The sequence below is a fragment of the Mesoplodon mirus genome, assembly GCF_964341445.2.
Source record: "Mesoplodon mirus genome assembly, chromosome: 5".
NCBI classification, from domain to species: Eukaryota; Metazoa; Chordata; class Mammalia; order Artiodactyla; family Ziphiidae; genus Mesoplodon; species Mesoplodon mirus.
In genome coordinates, this window is record NC_138980.1 from 55,869,914 (window position 1) to 55,890,355 (window position 20,442).

Here is a 20,442-nt window from a genome sequence, read left to right on the forward strand (position 1 = left end):
GATGCAAGGAGTCCTCAATGTACGCAAATCAATCAATGTAATACACCATCTTAACAAATTGAAGAAAAAAACACATACGATCATCTCAATGGATGCAGAAAAAGCTTTTGACAAAATTCAACACCTATTTATGAAAAAAACTCTCCAGAAAGTGGGCACAGAGGGAACCTACCTCAACATTAAGAAGGCCATATATGACAAACCCACAGCGAACATCATTCTCAATGGTGACAAACCGAAAGCATTTCCTCTAATATCAGGAACAAGACAAGGATGTCCATTCTCGCCACTATTATTCAACACAGTTTTGGAAGTCCTAGCCATGGCAATCAGAGAAGAAAAAGAAATAAAAGAAATCCAAATCAGAAAAAAAGAAGTAAAGCTGTCACTGTTTGCAGATGACATGATACTATACATAGAGAATCCTAAAGATGCTACCAGAAAACTACTAGAGCTAATCAATGAATTTGGTAAAGTTGCAGGATACAAAATTAATGCACAGAAATCTCTGGCATTCCTATACACTAATGATGAAAAATCTGAAAGTGAAATTAAGAAAACTCCCATTTACCATTGCAATGAAAAGAATAAAATATCTAGGAATAAACCTACCTAAGGAGACAAAAGACCTGTATGCAGAAAATTATGACACTGATGAAAGAAATTAAAGATGATACAAACATATGGAGAGACATACCATGTTCTTGGATTGGAAGAATCAACATTGTGAAAATGACTCTACTACCCAAAGCAATCTACAGATTCAATGCAATCCCTATCAAATACCACTGGCATTTTTCACAGAACTAGAACAAAAAATTTCACAATTTGCATGGAAACACAAAAGACCCCGAAGAGCCAAAGCCATTTTGAGAACAAAAAACGGAGCTGGAGGAATCAGGCTCCCTGACTTCAGACTATACTACAAAGCTACAGTAATCGAGACAGTATGGTACTGGCACAAAAACTGTAATATAGATCAATGGAACAGGATAGAAAGCCCAGAGATAAACCCACGAACATACGGTCACCTTATCTTTGATAAAGGAGGCAGGAATGTACAGTGGAGAAAGGACAGCCTCTTCAATAAGTGGTGCTGGGAAAACTGGACAGGCACATGAAAAAGTACGAGATTAGAACACTCCCTAGCACCATACACAAAAATAAGCTCAAAATGGATTAAAGACCTAAATGTAAGGCCAGACACTATCCAACTCTTAGAGGAAAACACGGGCAGAACACTCTATGACATAAATCACAGCCAGATCCTTTTTGACCCACCTCCTAGAGAAATGGAAATAAAAACAAAAATAAACAAATGGGACCTAATGAAACTTAAAAGCTTTTGCACAGCAAAGGAAACCATAAACAAGATGAAAAGACAACCCTCAGAATGGGAGAAAATATTTGCAAATGAAGCAACTGACAAAGGTTTAATCTACAAAATTTAGAAGCAGCTCATGCAGCTCAATAACACAAATACAAACAACCCAATGCAAAACTGGGCAGAAGACCTAAATAGACATTTCTCCAAAGAAGATATACAGACTGCCAACAAACACATGAAAGAATGCTCAACATCATTAATCATTAGAGAAATGCAAATCAAAACTAAAATGAGATGTCATCCCACACGGATCAGAATGGCCATCATCAAGAAATCTAAAAACAGTAAATGCTGGAGAGGGTGTGGAGAAAAGGGAACACTCTTACACTGCTGGTGGGAATGTGAATTGGTACAGCCACTATGGAGAACAGTATGGAGGTTCCTTAGAAAACTACAAATAGAACTACCATACGACCCAGCAATCCCACTACTGGGCATATACCCTGAGAAAACCATAATTCAAAAAGAGTCATGTACCAAAATGTTCATTGCCGCTCTATTTACAATAGCCAGGAGATCGAAGCAACCTAAGTGTCCATCACCGGAAAAATGGATAAAGAAGATGTGGCACATATATACAATGGAGTATTACTCAGCCATAAAAAGAAATGAAATTGAGTTATTTGTAATGAGGTGGATGGACCTAGAGTCTGTCATACAGAGTGAAGTAAGTCAGAAAGAGAAAAGACAAATACCATATGCTAACACATATATATGGAATCTAAGAGGAAAAATATGTCATGAAGAACCTGATATTTAGGGGTAAGACAGGAATAAAGACACAGACCTACTAGAGAATGGACCTGAGGATATGGGGAGGGGGAAGGGTAAGCTGTGACAAAGAGAGTGGCATGGACATATATACACTACCAAACGTAAAATAGCTAGCTAGTGGGAAGCTGCCGCATAGCACAGGGAGATCAGCTCAGTGCTTTGTGACCACCTAGAGGGGTGCAATAGGGAGGGTGGGAGGGAGGGAGATGCAAGAGGGAAGAGATATGGGAACATACATATATGTATAACTGATTTACTTTGTTATAAAGCAGAAAGTAACACACCACTGTAAAGCAATTATACTCCAATAAAGATGCTAATAAATAAATAAATAAAAATAAAAATAAAAATAATATAGCATCAAGATTTGAACCCAGACAACCTGCCTCCAAAGATGGGCTTGACACCTGATCCCACCAAGAAGACCTAACAATTTTAAGTAACCACAGGGTGGGTTGACAGTGTGTACCAGTGGCTAATAGCACATGCAACCTTGGCAATTGTACTGGGCCTGATCATTTGAGAAACCAACAACAACTACAACAAAAATACACAGTGCACATGAGCAAATCTAACAGTGGGCAACAAGGCAGTGCAACAGTTCAGGGTCAGAGGAGGAGACAGAATTCCCCACAAAGGAGATGTCGATGAAGGGGCTACTGCTAGAAGCACAGGTAGAGTTAAACGACAGACGAGGAATGCCGAGGTACCTGGAGACTAGCAACAGGGGACACTCATGGACTCTGTAAGGCTGAAAGGGCTTACCCTTTCAGGGAGCAGTGTTGTCAGATTGCAGGAAGACCCAGATCCATGCAGGAGAGACCACCAGCAGGCACTACAGAGAATGAGGGAGGCAGTCCCAACCAGAGAGCCTTGTGGAAGCAGGGAAAGTACCCAGTCCTCTCTCTCCTCATGCCTTCTAATCACTCAGTTCTACTTCTAACCCAATATGGTGCAAGTCAGCAAAAGGAGCCCAGGTGAAGTAGCCCAGAAAGTGTCCATCTCCCGAGGCAGGGAGCAAGCCAGAAAACACTGGAAATGGATACAGAGAGGAGGGGCAAACAGAAAACAACCAGCACAGGTGGTAAGGAATCTGGGAACACTTCTATTCTATGTAGGACAGTTTGGGCAAATGTGGATATTTATAAACCAGGAGTGACCACCTGCTAGGAACAAATTTACCACAGTACAACTTGAAGGGTTGATGTATCCAGCAGAGAGGAGACAGTGCACCAGTGGACAAAACAATAAAGAGTGGGTCAAACGGGTATGCAGGCTTGAACCTGCTATAATAAAGGAACTTTTAACCAATATGGAAAGGACTGCTTTATCGAGCTCTGAGTCTGCTATCACCAGACATCTTTCAGCATAACGTAGAAGGTGCTTGATGGGGGTTTATAACAAAGATCCCAGCAGAAAAATGGTCCAGGTGACCGCTATAGTGTCTTCCAACCTAAGATCCTATAAATGTGCGATGTTATGACAAACCAGGCCAGGTGATCTCACAGGAGATTGCTGAGTCCAGCTGTGCCAGGAGCACAGCCTCGGGACTCTGGGACTGAAGCTCAGCCAGGCTGTGCCTTCACCTCTCCCTGATACTGGGAGTGATGTTACTACACTGCCACATCCAGCGTGACAGCTGGAGCTTCCTTTCTCATAATAATGATACCACCTGAACTCTCTGGAGGGTTCTTGCTCCTCTTTGGTGAGTATATTGCTGAGAGCATCACACTTGATGATTTGTGTATTCAGAGGATCTCATGCTAAAAGCATGGGAAACGAGCATCCATTTGGGGTGAAAAATGAATCCCTCTAAAATTCACATACCACTGTTACTTAATGGGACAAGTGGTTGGCCCTGTCTTTGCAAGTGTGTGTGTGACTCTTAAGGTTCAAAACAGGGGATTTAGTGTCAGATAGACCTGAGTTCAAATATTGGCTCCACTCTTCATAAATGTGTTGCCACAGACAAATTACTGGCTTCTTTGAACCTCTATCTCCTCTTCTACAAATATGGGGATATTGATACCAACAGCTCAAAATAATTAAGTGATAGAAGGTAACTAAGACACACTAAATACTCACTGAACAATAGATATTATTATTATTAACATCATCATCATCATAAGAGTGAATAGAATGGCATGGGTCCAAGAGAAGGGATCAAACAGTGGAGAGGAAAGTAATAAATGAGGAGGTGAGATCTACTTTCAAATCCCACCAATGCTCTCCATCTCCTTGCTTGTTCAAATAGCAATCTCTCTGACACCCACTATTTCCTCTCCAGGTAAAAAGATATAGTAACCTTTGCCCTACTTAGTAATCTCATGAGAAAATAAAAAGATGCTAAGGAGGTCACCTGTTCAACGTGCCACAAACTCCTTTGTTGACAAGATCCAGGCAGCAAACCTTAATGAGACAAGTGCATGAGTGGAAACAGTCTATTGGGAGTGAAGGGCCCTGGAAAACACATTCCTCACCTAAAGGTGAGAAGTGGCTACTCAACTCCATCTACCTAGTGTCAGCTGCTCCAATATCTAGTTTCCTATAAAATTTCTGAAGTTTTAAGTCTTGATAACTAAGTCAAAACTGTAAAACCTCTATCAGCCAAACAAAGCCCTTCTGTGGGAACCAATTTGGGCTCCCTAATAAAATATGATTCATTCTCTCTCTCTCTCTCAACACATGAGAGAGCAGGGGCACAGAAAGGTCTAGCAATTTGCCCAAAGTCACTCCACCAGTTAATATTGCTAAGGATGACATGACATCATGGATTTCTTTCCCTTCTCAGGAGCCCTTTGTTACCTGCCACCTGCCCACTCCAAGGTGGCTTTTATTGTTGTTTTTAGTCATATGTGCATGTGTTTTTTCTCCAAGCAAGCTCTTTGAGAGCCATTTCCCACATCTTGCTCTGCCTAGCTTTGATCGTGTGTCTCTGCCTGCACTGATCACACTCAATGTGAGAACTGCAGGCTCGATTATAACATGCCCAGTGAATGATGAGCACAGAGTGACAGCATATCTGTGTCCTGAGGCAGGGCTTGAAAAGGCTCAGCTAAGAGTGATGACCTTCTACTGATGCTCCTTTTCTAAAAAGCAAAATAAATAGATGCCATTAGAATGCCTTACAAGTTATAAATCAGTCTTATTTGGGGGAGAAAGACTTTAAGGTAGGTATAATAAGTTTTGTTAAGCACTGCTAGATGCTGGGTGAGGACCAAAGACTTGACATGGTTTACTCAATCCTTACAACAATCCTATGAGGTAGAAATAATTGCTATTCCCATTTTGCAGATCAGGACACTGAGGCACAGGGAGGTTAAACTAAATTGCTCAGGGTCACACTGCTAGAGAGAGACACAGCTAGGATGTGAGTGAGTCAGTGTGATCCCAGAGCCTATGGCCGTAATTACCTATGCAATGTGTAGCCTCCCTTGGATGATCTAATTTAATCTTCACGGTGACCTTATGAGAAAGTCCTGTTGTCTCCATTTTGTAGATGGCTAAACTGAGTCTAAGGGAGGGTAAGTGTCTTACTCAGGGTAACATAGCTAGCAGGTGGTAGATATAAGATGGCTGCCATTTCACTTGAAACCTCTGTGGGAAAGGAACCACATTTCTCTAAGTTGTTCTTTTAGTCCTTAATATTTTCTCAGCTGCCCTTTCTTGGAGACTGGCTCCAAAAGGCATGCCCATGTCTCCAGGCAAGGCAATGAGTGCCTTGTCAGGGAGAAGAGGGATAGCAGTGGCCTTCTGCTCACTGTATCACTAGAACATAAGCTTTACATGGTAGGAACCCTGTTTTCTCCCTCTTCTATGCCTAAAACCTGGCACAGATCGTCATAAATATTTGCTGAATGAATGAATGGGATAAATGCACAGTAGAACTGTTTGAAATCTGCAGTTATGTTCCAGATACATTCCAAAGATGCAAAAGAGAATGAACCTTTTAAGCTTAAAAAAAATTATTAGCAGAAAGCCAGAGGGTCAAAAGCAAAGTTTGGTTGAATAAATCTTTTCAATTCTAACAACGCAATCATTAAAAAGGAAGGACAAGAAAGCAATCTGTTAGGAACTGGCAGTCACAGTACTCAGGTACCCATATAAAGAAATGTCAGAAGGGGCTTCCCTGGTGGCGCAGTGGTTGAGAGTCTGCCTGCCGATGCAGGGGACACGGGTTCGTGCCCCGATCCGGGAAGATCCCACATGCCGCGGAGCGACTGGGCCCGTGAGCCATGGCCGCTGAGCCTGCGCGTCCGGAGCCTGTGCTCCGCAACGGGAGAGGCCACAACAGTGAGAGGCCCACGTACAGCAAAAAAAAAAAAAAAAAGAAATGTCAGAAGGAGAAAAATAAATAAAGAAATATGGCAGGAGCAGCTCTGCAGGGCCTCTGGAGAGGGGAGCAGGGGGCAACAGAGACTCAGGGAAGCCTCCCTCTGAAGCTCCATCTCTGCATCAGTGCCTCTGCCATCCCTCTTCCCCTCCAGCCCCCTTCCTCCAAGTCTACTCCTGTCCCACAACATTGGTTTATAAGTATACAGAACCATGAGAGAAACAGCCCTTGCCCCTGCTGCCCAGAGACACCATGGGACCAACCAGGATCCCTCACTTGTTATGTCTGAAGGCTCCCTTGCTTTCTTTTCAACATGTTCTCATTGATCCTTGCAAGGTACCTGTGAACAGGCTGCCTAGGCACGATGACCCTCCATTGGACAAACTCAAGCAGAGAAACAGTAAATCAAGCCCAGTGGTCTGCAGAGTCCCAATGTTCATCCAAGAAGTCTGACTCAAGTTCCAGTGCTCCTCCTCCCCTTAGGCTGCCTCCTAAGACCTGGGATCTCCTGAAGGGTGTGGTGGACACAACAGAGTGCCTTTATTTTAAGGAATTCTCCTTATCCTCCATCCATTCTCAAAATGTGCACCATTCTTATACCATAGCAACTGGTCAAGGAGTAGCTGCCTCATCCAAGCTTGGTAACTCTAAAGCCCCATCTTATTGACCACAGGGGTTGGATCAAGAGGTGGACATATGATCCAAGACAAGCCAACCCAAATCCTTCTCTGCAATTTTCTAGACCTAATCTGAGAGTTAAGTATAATAGATAATAGGGTGGTAAATGTCCCCAATCCATTCAACCCCAGATAATTCTTCTAAGCCAGTGATGGTAATCTCATCCCTCTTATCAGTAATTGAGTTAATATGTGCCATGTGACCCAATTCTGGCCAATGAGAGGAAGTGTGTTAAGTATATGTCTAGAAAGTCAGAGATTGTGGTTGGGTCTGCATGTGACACTGGGAACTCATCCAACCACCCTACCAATGGTTTAAAGATGAAGCCAACACTGAACCCTCATACACTGTTGGTGGAAATATAAATTGGTGTAGCCGCTGTGGAAAATAGTATGGTGGTTTCTCAGAAACCTAAAAATAGAACTACCACACGACCCAGCAATTCTACTCCTCGGTATGTATCTGACACAAACAAAAATACTAATTCAAAAAGATACATGCATCCCAATGTTCATAGCAGCATTATTTACAACTGCCAAGATACAGAAGAAATCTAAGTGTCCATAAAACAGATGAGTGAATAAAGAAGATGTGGCATATACACACACACACACACACACACACACACACACACACACACACACACAATGTAATATTAACCATTAAAAAATGAGATTTTGGGCCTCCCTGGTGGCGCAGTGGTTGAGAGTCCGCCTGCCGATGCAGGGGATACGGGTTCGTGCCCCAGTCTGGGAGGATCCCATATGCCGCGGAGCGGCTGGGCCCGTGAGCCATGGCCGCTGAGCCTGCGCATCCGGAGCCTGTGCTCCGCAACGGGAGAGGCCACAACAGTGAGAGGCCCGCATACTGAAAAAAAAAAAAAAAAAAAAAATGAGATTTTGCTGGGGCTTCCCTGGTGGCACAGTGGTTGAGAGTCCGCCTGCAGATGCGGGGGACACGGGTTCATGCCCCGGTCCGGGAGGATCCCACATGCCGCGGAGCGGCTGGGCCCGTGAGCTGTGGCCACTGAGCCTGCGCGTCTGGAGCCTGTGCTCTGCAGCAGGAGAGGCCACAGCGGTGAGAGGCCTGCGTACCGCAAAAAAAAAAAAAAAGAAAAGAAATTTTGGCATTTGCAACAACATGGATTGACTTGGAGGACATTATGCTAAGTGAACTAAGTCAGACAAATACTATATCACTTATATATGGAATCTAAAAAATATAACAAACTAGTGACTATAACAAAAAAGAAGCAGACTCACAGATATAGAGAACAAACTACTGGTTACCATTGGGGAGAGGGAAGGGTAGAGGGGTAAAATAGGGGTAGGGGAGTAAGAGAGACAAACTATTAGGCATAAAATAAGCTACAAGGATATAGTGTACAACACAGGGAATATAGCCAATATTTTATAATAACTAGAAATGGAATATAACCTTTAAAAATTGTGAACCACTATACTATACACCTGTAACTTGTATAACATTGTAGAGCAACTATACTTCAATTTTTTAAAAAAGATGAAGTCAACACAGAGAATAAAAGCGGGAAATGGAAAGACCCAGGGTCCATGAGCACTCACCACACCACTGACTGTATGTTGACTAGACTTCCAATTATGTGATGTAATAAATCCCCTTTTTATTTGAATTATTTTGGGCGTGAGTTTTCTGTTAATTGCAGCCCAAAGCCCTCTTTGTGATACATGCCTCTTTCCTTTTGGCCATGGAAATGCTACAAACTGACTTTGGAGCTGCTGGCAGTCATCACGGCACAGCTGTGATCACAGCCCCTGATCATGGAAAACAGTGGATCTAAAGCAGGAATGAGTATGCCTATAAAAAGCAGAAATAAGAGGCAGAAAGGAGAAGGGATCTGAGAGCGCTCAGGTTCCTAGTTGCTGTAACTTTGCTCTGTGGCTTGAGGGAACTTGGGTCTTTCCAACTCCATGTCCCAAACAAGTTCCATGTGAGCCCTCAGCCAGGGATAGAGCCAGCACTGTGGTGGAAAGCACCCTGGTTAAGTGCTGGGAAAGTAATTTCAAGTCCATCTTCTGCCATTGACAAGCTGGGGGACTCTGGACTCTTCACTGGATTTCTTGAACTATCTTTAAAATGAGGAGGCTGGGACATTATCTGTCATGACTCAAAAGTACATCCCAGAGATTTCATGGCGATGAGTTTATCCTCCAAATAAACTCAAAAAACACTGAAAGATGCAACACAAAGATATCCATTGCAGCCTTGCTGATAGTAACAACCTAACTGGCCACCCAAGGGACTGCGTAAATGAGCTACAGCCATAGACCAAATCTGGCCACAGTCTGTTTTTGTATGGCTTGTTAGCTAAGAATGGTCTTATGTTTTTGTTTTTTGTTTTTTGCAGTACACGGGCCTCTCACCGTTGTGGCCTCTCCCGCTGTGAAGCACAGGCTCTGGACGCGCAGGCTCAGCGGCCATGGCTCATGGGCCCAGCCGCTCCACGGCATGTGGGATCCTCCCAGACCGGGGCACGAACCCGCGTCCCCTGCATCGGCAGGCGGACTCTCAACCACTGCGCCACCAGGGAAGCCCTGGTCTTATGTTTTTAAAGCATTGTTAAAAGAATCAGGAGGAGGAGGAGATGGTACGGAGACCCTATGACCCACAAAGCCTAAAATATTGGCTCTTTACAGAATGTTTCTTGACCCGTGAGCTATTGTATAATTGCCCTGTGGAAAAGCAGCTGTTGAAAATGAAAAAAAAAAAAAAAAAAGAGATCCATACGCACTCACATGAAAAGAGATCTACTACATATTGTTAAATAAAAATGCAGATATCAGCACAGAATGAGGCATCTGATTACATTTGTGTCAAAATACAGAAGGCAAGTTATTTATGATGTATATGCAAATAAAATTTCTGGAAGGGTACACAAGAAACTTAACAGTGCTTGCCTCTGGGGAAATGAGACTGAGCCGGAGGTGATGAGAGACAGAAAGCCTTTTACATTGTACTTTACATTCTTCTTGACCCTTTCATTTTACCATGAGCACGTGTTATGGTTCTAAGCGTAAAAATGAGCCAGTTGGACAATATGATATCTTGGGGCACCTGCAGCTCTGAGTCTGTCTAGAATAGTAAGTTCTAATGTTGAGTTACCATTTTTTTGCCAGTGTGACCACTACAATGCAGGGCACATCCTACACTTTGTTTTCATTTTCACAACAAGCTCCTGAGGTTATGAGCTCCCTCGCCAGATGAGGAGACTCTGGCTTGGGCTACAGCTGAATATTCCAGGCCTCTGGCTCCACTACTCAGCTTCCAGGGGTGACACCGTTCAGTCTACCTGAGCCTGAGAGGCACAATGAGGCTGACTGTGTAAGCAAGTAGAAGCAGCAAAAGATATGGCGTATGATGTAAAGGAGGCCAGATATGTAATATGGCTGAATATTTCTTTCCTGGACCCACTGCAAGCTTTTATGGAGCAAATGGCAAGGGTGGGAGGTCAATTTTTCACAGGGAAGTTGGGGAAAAAGTCAATCTTTTCTACCGCCCCTCAAATCATATCATGCAAAGGGAGCCTGCTCTGCTCACAGGGGAGGCTGTGTGACCTTGGGTAAATCACAGTCCCTCTCTGAACCTCAGTGCTTTCACTTTTAAAACGAAGAGGTTGGCCCAAATCGGGGCTCACAAACTCATGTTGACAGGGCCGGGCCAGTCAAGTTAATGGGTCAAGGGACCAGGTGGGGACATCGGGGAACTCAAGAATCCTTGCCCTATTTAGAGCAGGGCAGAGTCTATCTATCACTTACAGATTGCTGCCAAGGGTAAATTCAGACCAGTGTCACCAAATGGCCTGGTTTTCAAGAGAAGCCAGAATCCCTATTTTTATATCAAAAAAATTCAATTTTAAAATCTTGCCATCTCATTCCAGTATTGAAAAAAATCCACTCCGGTGGAAGCCAAAACCACCACCAACTAGCCTGCAGGACTGCCAGTTTGCCACCTCTAACCAAGAGGGTCACCAGGGACACATACCACTGAGTCCCTGATGGAGGTGACAGAGACTGCATCACCCAAAGACCAAATTCCCCGGAGCTTTCATTTGCAACCATCCATCAGAATCCTCCGTTTCCTTTCTCTCAGACACGTCTCTGCTCAACCCAGCAAATAAGAATTGGCAAAATACGGTAAATAAAGTACCAAGCAAGCGAAGGAGAGAGGCGTGGACTCTAGTCACCTGAAATCAGCAACAGGAGGTGAAGTGAGAAGGTAGAAGCAAACTTTGCTAAAATGCCCGACTGCCCCCTTCCTGGGGACGAGTCCTAAAGCAGTTGCAGGAAGGGGGCTCACTCCTCTCTCTGTCTGCAAGCAGCATCTTGCCCCCTTTCCTTCCCCTCTGCCAGCATCCTCAGCATCTCTGCACCCACATCAGAGATTTCCATACAAGGGAACAGCCCCTCAATCTAGAACTGACAAGCCCCCGTTACCGGCCGACCGTGACATCCCAGCTCGTTCTTCATTCTGACGTGGCTGCCAGCGACAGCAGCCTCCTTGGTGACAACCTCAAGGTGATTGAAATACTAAATACCTCACGGTGGCAGGTGTGTTCCTGTGCGTGTGCACGTGCACACGTGATGGGGGCAGCCATCATCCGGGCTCGTGACAGCCCTCACATCAGAGGAGCAGGAAAAACAAGTAATTCAAGAGAAATGGAAAACTGCCCTACTCCAGAATCAGCCACGTCTCCCCACCACTGCAGATGAAAGCCAAGCGCCCAGTACTGGAGGCCACCAACATTTTTGTATCAACCTGCTTTTCCAGTCTCATCCTCAACAACACCGTTCCTTCAAGGAACCTCAGTCACACAGATATTTTCCCAAAACTCTGCCAAGAATATCCCTCCATTTGGAGGAAGGCAGGTTTCCATGGTGCTTGTAAAAAAAACAATTTAGGCAATTCCTTGGTACCTGAAATAGTAGTTCTCTTATAAAACCACTGATAATCTCTTCCAACCAATACTACCATGCAGTCTTAGCAAAAGTAATGATAAATATCATTTATTGAGTACCTGCTATGTGCCAAGCACTGTACTGAGTGCTTTGCCTGCTTTATATTATTCAACCCTTACAACCACTCTGTTAGATGAGAACACTGAGGCACAAAGAGGTCAAGTACCCCACCCGATGGCACACAGCTAACACAAGGTAAAGCAAGGATTCGAACCCAGTACCTCTGTCTCAGGAGCCTACGCCCTCACCTCTAGGATATGCTGTCCTCCTCTGAGGTTCTGTGCAAGTGGAAATCTCTAACACCCCCTACACCTTGAGGTCCAGAGTAGGAGACAGCATATCAAGGAAAAGGGTATGAGATGGGAGTCAGGCAGTCTTGTCACTGATGCACTGGGTCACTTTGGACAGGTCACCTCTCCAAGCCTCTTTTTGCTTCTTCTCTAAAATTAGTGTTTAAATCAGATGACCCAGCTTGATGCAGTTTGGGATGCCATATACAAGTCATTTCACCCAAATGTATTTCAAAGGAGCCAAAAGAGAAAAAGGACTGCATGGTGGAATGTCTCGGTGAACATAATGAAAATAGGGTAGCAATCAGAGAGAGCTGCATAAACGACGACATAGAATGACCTAAAAATTTATCTCTTTGGGACAGCTTGGTGGGCTCTACTGTGACTGATTAGACCCTGAGAATTCTACTCCAAAGGTTCAACTCCAGACAGGAAGGCTCCTGGCCCCTGGGTGAGCGCCCAGGTAGGCATCACTGTAGATTCTCCAGTGTCCAGCAGAGGGCATCCACATCCACAGACTTGGCTGCTTTTAGGGACTGTTAACTTGGCAATCGCTTCCGACCGTGCGAGGACCTTGTCTGTCTTGCTTTGTTTTCCCTGCTCCATTTGTCAGTGGGAACTGGAATAACCAAGGCATGGGATAGGCAACTGAGAAACTTACGTTTGTTCCTCTATGCCTCTGGATTTCCAACCAACTCTTTTAAAAGACAAAGAGGCCGTTCAGCAGCCCCATTCCTCTCTGCCATTTCTCCTTGTTCCTGGGTCTCTCCAAGCTGGTCAGGGAGATAAGAGAATGCGCCCAGCCCGCACTTGTGCTGCGCCTTCTCTGCCTACTCTCAGGGATCTCTGATTTAGCTGAGAAGGGTTTCTCTTTATCAAATCACAGGCCTCCTTAGAAATGGCCCAAGAGACCATCACTGCCCACCAGGTGCTAAAATATGTTATCATTAGGTTCAACATGTGATTTAGTTAATTAAATGTCATGCTTTTCATGACATTAATTAGACCTGCTGCCGACTCCTCAGAAAACAAAACCAAATAAAAATGAAAACATCACTTCTAACCCAGAGAGACTCAATGGAGCCAAAGTGAGATCTTCCTAAAGCCCTCTCTCTTCCCAGGACAAAATTAGTCTAAATGGATCTTTGAACAGTTCAGTGAGTTTCATGATGTCATATTTCCTTTGAGGGATGATGTTGCTAATGTCCCTGGTATTTGAGAGCATTTAATGTTTTTATTAATAATGACATAATTGTTCCTTACATGAATATACTATTTTAGAGGTTATAACCTACTTTCACATTCATCGTCTCTTTTGTGTTTCAAAATAACCTGCAGGGGTGGGTGGGGGTGAGGAAAGAGGCTCAGTTGCTGGAGGTCACTCAGCAGGCTGGTCAGGGTGCTGGACCTCAAACCCAGACCTTTCTATGGACCCACATCTTCCCATTCGTAACACACTTTTGCATATGTTTTCTCATGTGTGAAATATCTAACAAAAACCCAGGCAGGGAGAAAGAGGAATAATGATCAGCATTTCTTGACAAGTGATGAAACAGAGGCCCCAAGAGGTCAAATGAGTTCGCTGAGGGACCTAAGCTAGTTAGGCTTTAGTTACTAATAGTAATAAGTGACAAAATGAGGACCAGAATCACACAGTCCTCAGGGTTCTAGTCCAGATGCTTAAGAAACTGTCTAAGAGAAAACCAGGACAGATCATGCTCTTCCAATAAAATTAGAAACAATAATCTGAGCATCCACCAATTATTTAACCCCACCATATGCCAAGCATCCTGACACAGCATGTCTAAGTGCTCACAAAACTTTAAAACTAGGTATGGTTATCTAATCTATTCAATTGAACAAACAAAACCTTATAGAGAGTTGATCATACAGCTAGAAGAGTGGAGAGGCTGACATCTGGAACCAGGGCTTCCTGAATCTAAAGCCCACTGTCCATCCACTTTACCACAACTCCTTCAACAAGGCTATCATAGTATAAGGATGTATTGAATGTGCACTGTGGGTTCAGCATTATGACACATGTATGGCGAGAAGAGCGGTACTTTGGACACAATTCCAAGCACAAGGGGTTTGCTGTCCACTACAGAAAGATAAGCTAAACAGACGGGAAAAGAAAGAGTGCAGAGAGCAGTACAGTGCACACAGGGCTAAGGAAGAATCCTTGAGGGTAGTGGGTAACTTCTCAGGCTTTAACCTCAAACATCAAAAGTATTATGGGCTCCTGGATGGCTTTGATTTTTCATATTACCTATCTTGTACAGTAGATGTATGCAACATGCATAATTAATATACATTAATTCATTGGCATGTATTCAGCAGAGAAAGAAAGAGAATTGAAATACTTGAGAGGTGTCCTTGCCATTCTGCTTAGCAAGAACGTGCCCCTGCGTGAGCATGAGATGAGAGACATTAACCTGCTGGTCCCCCAAGCAGCATCTGTCCCTGCATCCCTCTCTGAGCATGGGCATTTAGCAAGATGATTGTGGTTGTTTTGCTTAAAGACACAGTATTATTTTGGTATTAACTGGTTTCTAAACACAAGGCAACCATTTTGCTTGAGGCTCAACCAAAGAAATACACATCTGTTCCAATGCTCAAGGACAAGCTGGCTGTGTCAGACACAGGAAGAGATGGAATTATTTTGAACTTTATAGACAATTTAAAGTATTTTCTAGGGTAATTTTTATTACACAGAATTTTCTACTTCCACGTTGACTTTTAAACTTAACCACGCATATGGTGTGACTCCACTGTAAATTGCATGCATGTACTTGCCACTACATTACCCACTGGAATATCTGAATCTACTGGCATTGCTTCCAAAATAGCAGCCATGTGTTATCAGGTAGCCAGAGATCCAGAAATGTAGGAATTACAATGCTGACCAAGAGTAACAATGGACACATAGTCAGGTGGTCCTCTCCAGGCACTACCAGGAAAACAGCAAAATATGAGGCAGGCTCAAGATTAAACAGAAGAAGTCAGCAAGGTCCAAGGTACAAACACAGGCAGCAGGATCAAGCAGAAAGATTACTGAATGAATGACTGAAGGCCTATCCCTTATCAACGATGATCTTGAGCAAGTTACTTAATGTCTCTGAGCCTTAGTTTCCTCAGTTATAATTGAAAAGAATGTACAAGTTCTTCTTAAAAGATCAACTTCCAAATCCTGATGCTGGGAGTCAAGAAGGATACAGAGGCAAACCTCTGGGAGTCTGGACTACTAAGAGTTTTGCAAAGCAGAGCCAGGGTCCAGATGTTCAAGAGTCATAGTAAATGGGCTTGTTATAGGGTTACCATTTAATGGGGGACACTTTTGAGAGTATAAGCAAGAAGAATAATACTTAAGCAAGCACTATGTGCATAAGCCAGGACCATCTCGGCAAACCAGTTCACACAGCCTCTAGCTTGGAGAAGACAGAAGTTTCAGAACCTTGGAGAGCGCCTTGCACCTTACAGCTCCCCCTCTGCCTGGGCCTGTCCTGTCAGCACAGCCCCACTTAGCTGACTTCTCACGTCTTGCCTTGGCTTGTGTCCGCTTGGGGCCAGGCTGGAAGTTTTCAGAGGGGCCTAAGTCCTTAGCAGATACATTTAGTTTAAACGAGAGGGACAGCCAGATTCAGCAAGCTGGAGGCTAAAATCACCCAGAAGTGTAGCAAAATCTAGAAGAAAAAGTATATTCAACTGCGACCCAGGAAATCTGAGTCTCCAGATACATCTTTGAACTTCTGTATAACTTTGGGAAAGTCAGTTAGCTTCTCTGAGCCTCAATTTTATCTCCTATAAAATCAAGGAGAAATCTTGGTTCCCTTTGGCATTTTGAGCCTTAATATCATAGCATTTTATGGTTCTCATAAACATGGGCATGCACCTTGGTATTTTGATGTTTCTGTGAGATTTTAGATTTTAAGCTTTTCCTTCACAGTATAAACCATCTAACATCTCTAACCATGTCCATTTCATTAGCTCTTGACATGGTGAGTGTCCAGCCAATGCCATCCATTATGAATGATGATGACACACAGTGGGCAATCACAGAAGAGTTGCCAATGCTCTAATATCTCATATGAATACTGCAGCATTTTTTTACTCTGCTTAGATGATCAAGGGTAAGATCACTTTAGCACTACTCATCAGACCTCATAATATCATTGAGCACCTGGATCTAGCCATGCCTGAAGCCAAAAATCCCCAGATTTTCCAGTTACATGAATCAGTCACCTCCTCTTTGTAATTTACATGGGTTGAAAAGTTCCCTGTCTCCGTTAATCTTACTGCATTCCATTTCTATCACTTGTAACTGAAAAAGACCTGAGACTATGCAATCTATCTAGAAAGTGAGATTGCTACATATAGCACATAATACAAAGCTTTAGATTTAGATGTCTCTATAGGTTTTTTTCTTTCTCCTATAGGTCAGGAGTCAGAAGGGGAAAACTGTAGAGTCAAGATCATGCCAATGTCAAGAATCTGCTAGACTAGGTTGCAGAACTATTTGTTGAAATGCCCTTTTGGCCAGTCGTGCTGAGCATTTTTAACAGTCTGCAGTTTGTTCCTGAGACATTTAGCTGCCTATAGAGAAGTTTGCACCTCTTGTGATATCATAGTATTAATGAAATAGACGAATACTCCAATGAGATATGTTGATAGGTTCTACATGATATATGCCTGAGGAGAGGTGACAGCCATTTATTGAAGACCTACTGTGTGCCAGGAATGTCCTGTGCACTGATATCCATTCTCACAATAATCCTGGGTAGTGATATAATCATCTCCATTTTAGTAATATTAACGTTAAAGTTTAGAGAGGTTAAATACCTTTTTCCAAAATGTCAGTAGTCAGTAAGTGGTAGAGCCTGTGTTCAAAGCTTGGTCTCTCGGGTTCAGGTCCAAAGTTCCTTCCCCCGTGCTAAGACAGCTTTCCCTCCATAGAATGCAGGGGCCTCACTGAAGACTAACAGCACTGAAGGAAATGGGAATAAAAACAGCTCAGACCTGAAGATGGGCGGGCCAGGGGCTATGGGAAAGAATCTGTCTCCAAAGGGGCAGAGCTTATGGCAAGTGCAGGCATGAAGAAGGCTGTGTTCACATCATGATAACCCAGCAAATGCTTTCCTGGAGAGCCATCATCGCCCTTCATTCTCCTTCCTCCATGTAACCCTCAAGATCAGGCTCAAGGTGACACAGCTAGTAGACAGCAGAGGCAGGGTTAGAACGCAGGCCTGACTTGTTCCAGGAGCCCAGGCTCTTTCATAAGCACCTCGGAGGTTTCCCAAATGACATCACTCCTATGTCACATTCTGGATTTTGCTAGACCCTTATACCACCTGCATTGTTATTTACTTAGTATTTTAATGCAAAACGACAACATTTCCATTTAAAATCATTTTAAAAGGAAGCTTAACATCACTAAATGAATGGAAAAACTATATTGCTTGCCATCAATAGAAACTTCAAAATAAATACAAGAAGAACAAGACAAAGTTATTAAATTTAAGAGACACTGGTGCTTGATGATGTTTCTGAGCCTAAGGCTTGATTTTTCTTTAATTAAAAAAAAGGTAGGAAGGAATTATTGAGGGTCTTAAAAATATATTAGCACAAACATGAATCTTTCTCCTTGACATGATCAGATGGGTTAAAGGAGAATTGAAAAGAAAGCAACTCTCGCAACACATTTCTACAGTACTGAAGACCCAGTTGATGTGCCACTTAAAACCATGGTGGAAGTACCAGCAGGGACACACAGCCTGTTCTTTGGGACACACTGCCTTGATGTACATCTGGCTCACACAAGCCTGCCACATCCCCATCTCTGTGCCTTTGCTGATGCTGTCCAGCCCCACCATCCTTCCCTTTCTCCTAGCAAGTCTCAGTTCTCTTTCATGGAGCCTTCCAGAAATGTCTAACCCTAAAGTGCTATTTTACTTCTGGACCACACATCTACAAAGTGCACAATTTACTGTTCTGAGTGGTAATGTAACCACCTCCTGTGCAGATTTCTTCTCGCTTTGATAAGCTTGATAACCAAAGAGGCAAGGTGACTGTCCCAATCAATCCATTGCCCTATCTGCAAAGAAAACTGCAAAACAGCTAACATCCATTCCAGCTCTGGCAGTGGCTGCATATATTTTAGTACCAAAAATATCTTAATGATCATCTGATCTGTCCTCTTATTTTGTAGATGACAAAGCTCAGACTCGGGTTTTAAAGTGACTTGCTCAAGGTGAAACCCCCCGATGATGATGGCAGAGGTGGGGTGTGAACTCAGAGTCTCTTGGTTGGTAGAGATCTTTCTTTTTCCTATATTTTTCTATATGGTAAGAATATAAGAGCATTTAATAAACACAACTCCAATTTTAAACACTCAAGAACAAACAGGCATGACCCTGGTTCAGTTGCTGAAAATTTCCAGTGGATACAGAATCTTCCAAAAAACAAATTCCAGGAAAAATCTTCATCTTGCAAACCAGGCTTTTCTGATTTTGTAGTCATTTATAAATGAGGACTGATGGGCTAGAAGGGGCCAGCCAAAGGGAATAGGGAAGAGTGATTCTGCCAGTGGTGACATTGTAGAAATAATAAATGTCTCCTTAGGAAAGGTTTTTTTAAAGCTGTTATTATTAAACCTCTCAAACATAACCGTGTGAAGAGCGCCTGCCAAATCGCACCTACCTCTGCTGCTCAGATGATTGGGATTAGCTTTAGATAAATACCTCCGGATCTATGGTGCTGAGCCAACAGGAGCTGGAACTCCCAACACTTTGCCGAGCTCTAAGTAATTATCCCTGGAAATATTTATTGTTTATCTACCTTCAAATTTTAATGACAGACATTCCACTGCTCCCATTGTGATTCAGGGCACAAACAAAATCTCCCCCAGACTCTCCCTAGTAAACGTAACACAGCACAGAGTAGTGCTGAAATTTTTATAAGTCTGCAAAGTCAGTTCTTCATGCTCACCCTGTCACCCCTTTACAGCTTTTTGTGCAGAGAGCAAGAAATGCTCCGTAATCTGTTCTTTAAAAAATGCTCTCCTATCTGGGTTACAGCTTCTATGAATTACCTCTGTTTTAAGATCTGTGTCTTTGTCTTTTCTCTTCTGGGAATGCAGTCCATTTCTCTTAGCAAGAGGCATGCCCAGCCACAGCACACACCCTCTGGATTCCTGGAGTATTTTTGTAGTGTTTCTCTATCCAAGATGGCCCGGATCAATGTCACCTTCTCTTTTCAAGGTTACCTTGAAGACTATGGCCTTGGGATGGGAATGGAGAAGATACGAGAGTCAACAGACATCTCTGGGGCTCAGTTTCCTTATTAGTAAAGACGGAGGTTGGGCTAGACAAGCCCCAAGATTTCTTGCCATTCTAACAGTCTGTGGATGGGCTTATGGCAAACTTCCAGTGACTGTTACCATCAGAGAACCAGCTCGCTGTTTAATCAACTGTAAAAGATGGTCAGGAACGTTACACTTCGGAAGAATTATCTGTTCACCTGTCCACTGGGGACACCCAACAGTGAAGGACTGACCACAAGTCAGGCAGTCTTCATCTCCCAGGGAAGACACAACCCAAGGAAAGACCATACGTCTTCCTGCAGAACAACATGATGAAATCAGCCTCCTTCCCCTGCTCCTAAAGGGCCTGGGATGTCAGCAGATTTGCCCCGGGGCAGTTTTTTTCAGCTGCCTTATCCTACTCCCCAATAGGCAAGTAAGGCAGAGTCAAGGAAGTGACTTTTCCAAGAGTCTGGTTACCAGCGATGGGCTGGGCTGAAGCAGCCACCTCTGGAGCTGGGTTGCAGGGATCTTTGGAAAGCCACTCCTCCTGTAACACTTGTCCATACCTAATGTCCACACCACTGGTTTTCGGTTGTTAATTTATAGGTAGAACCAAAATAAATAATCAAAACTAAATGATAGGTTTGCTATGAAGCAAAATTCTTGATTAGATTTTAGTGTCTGAT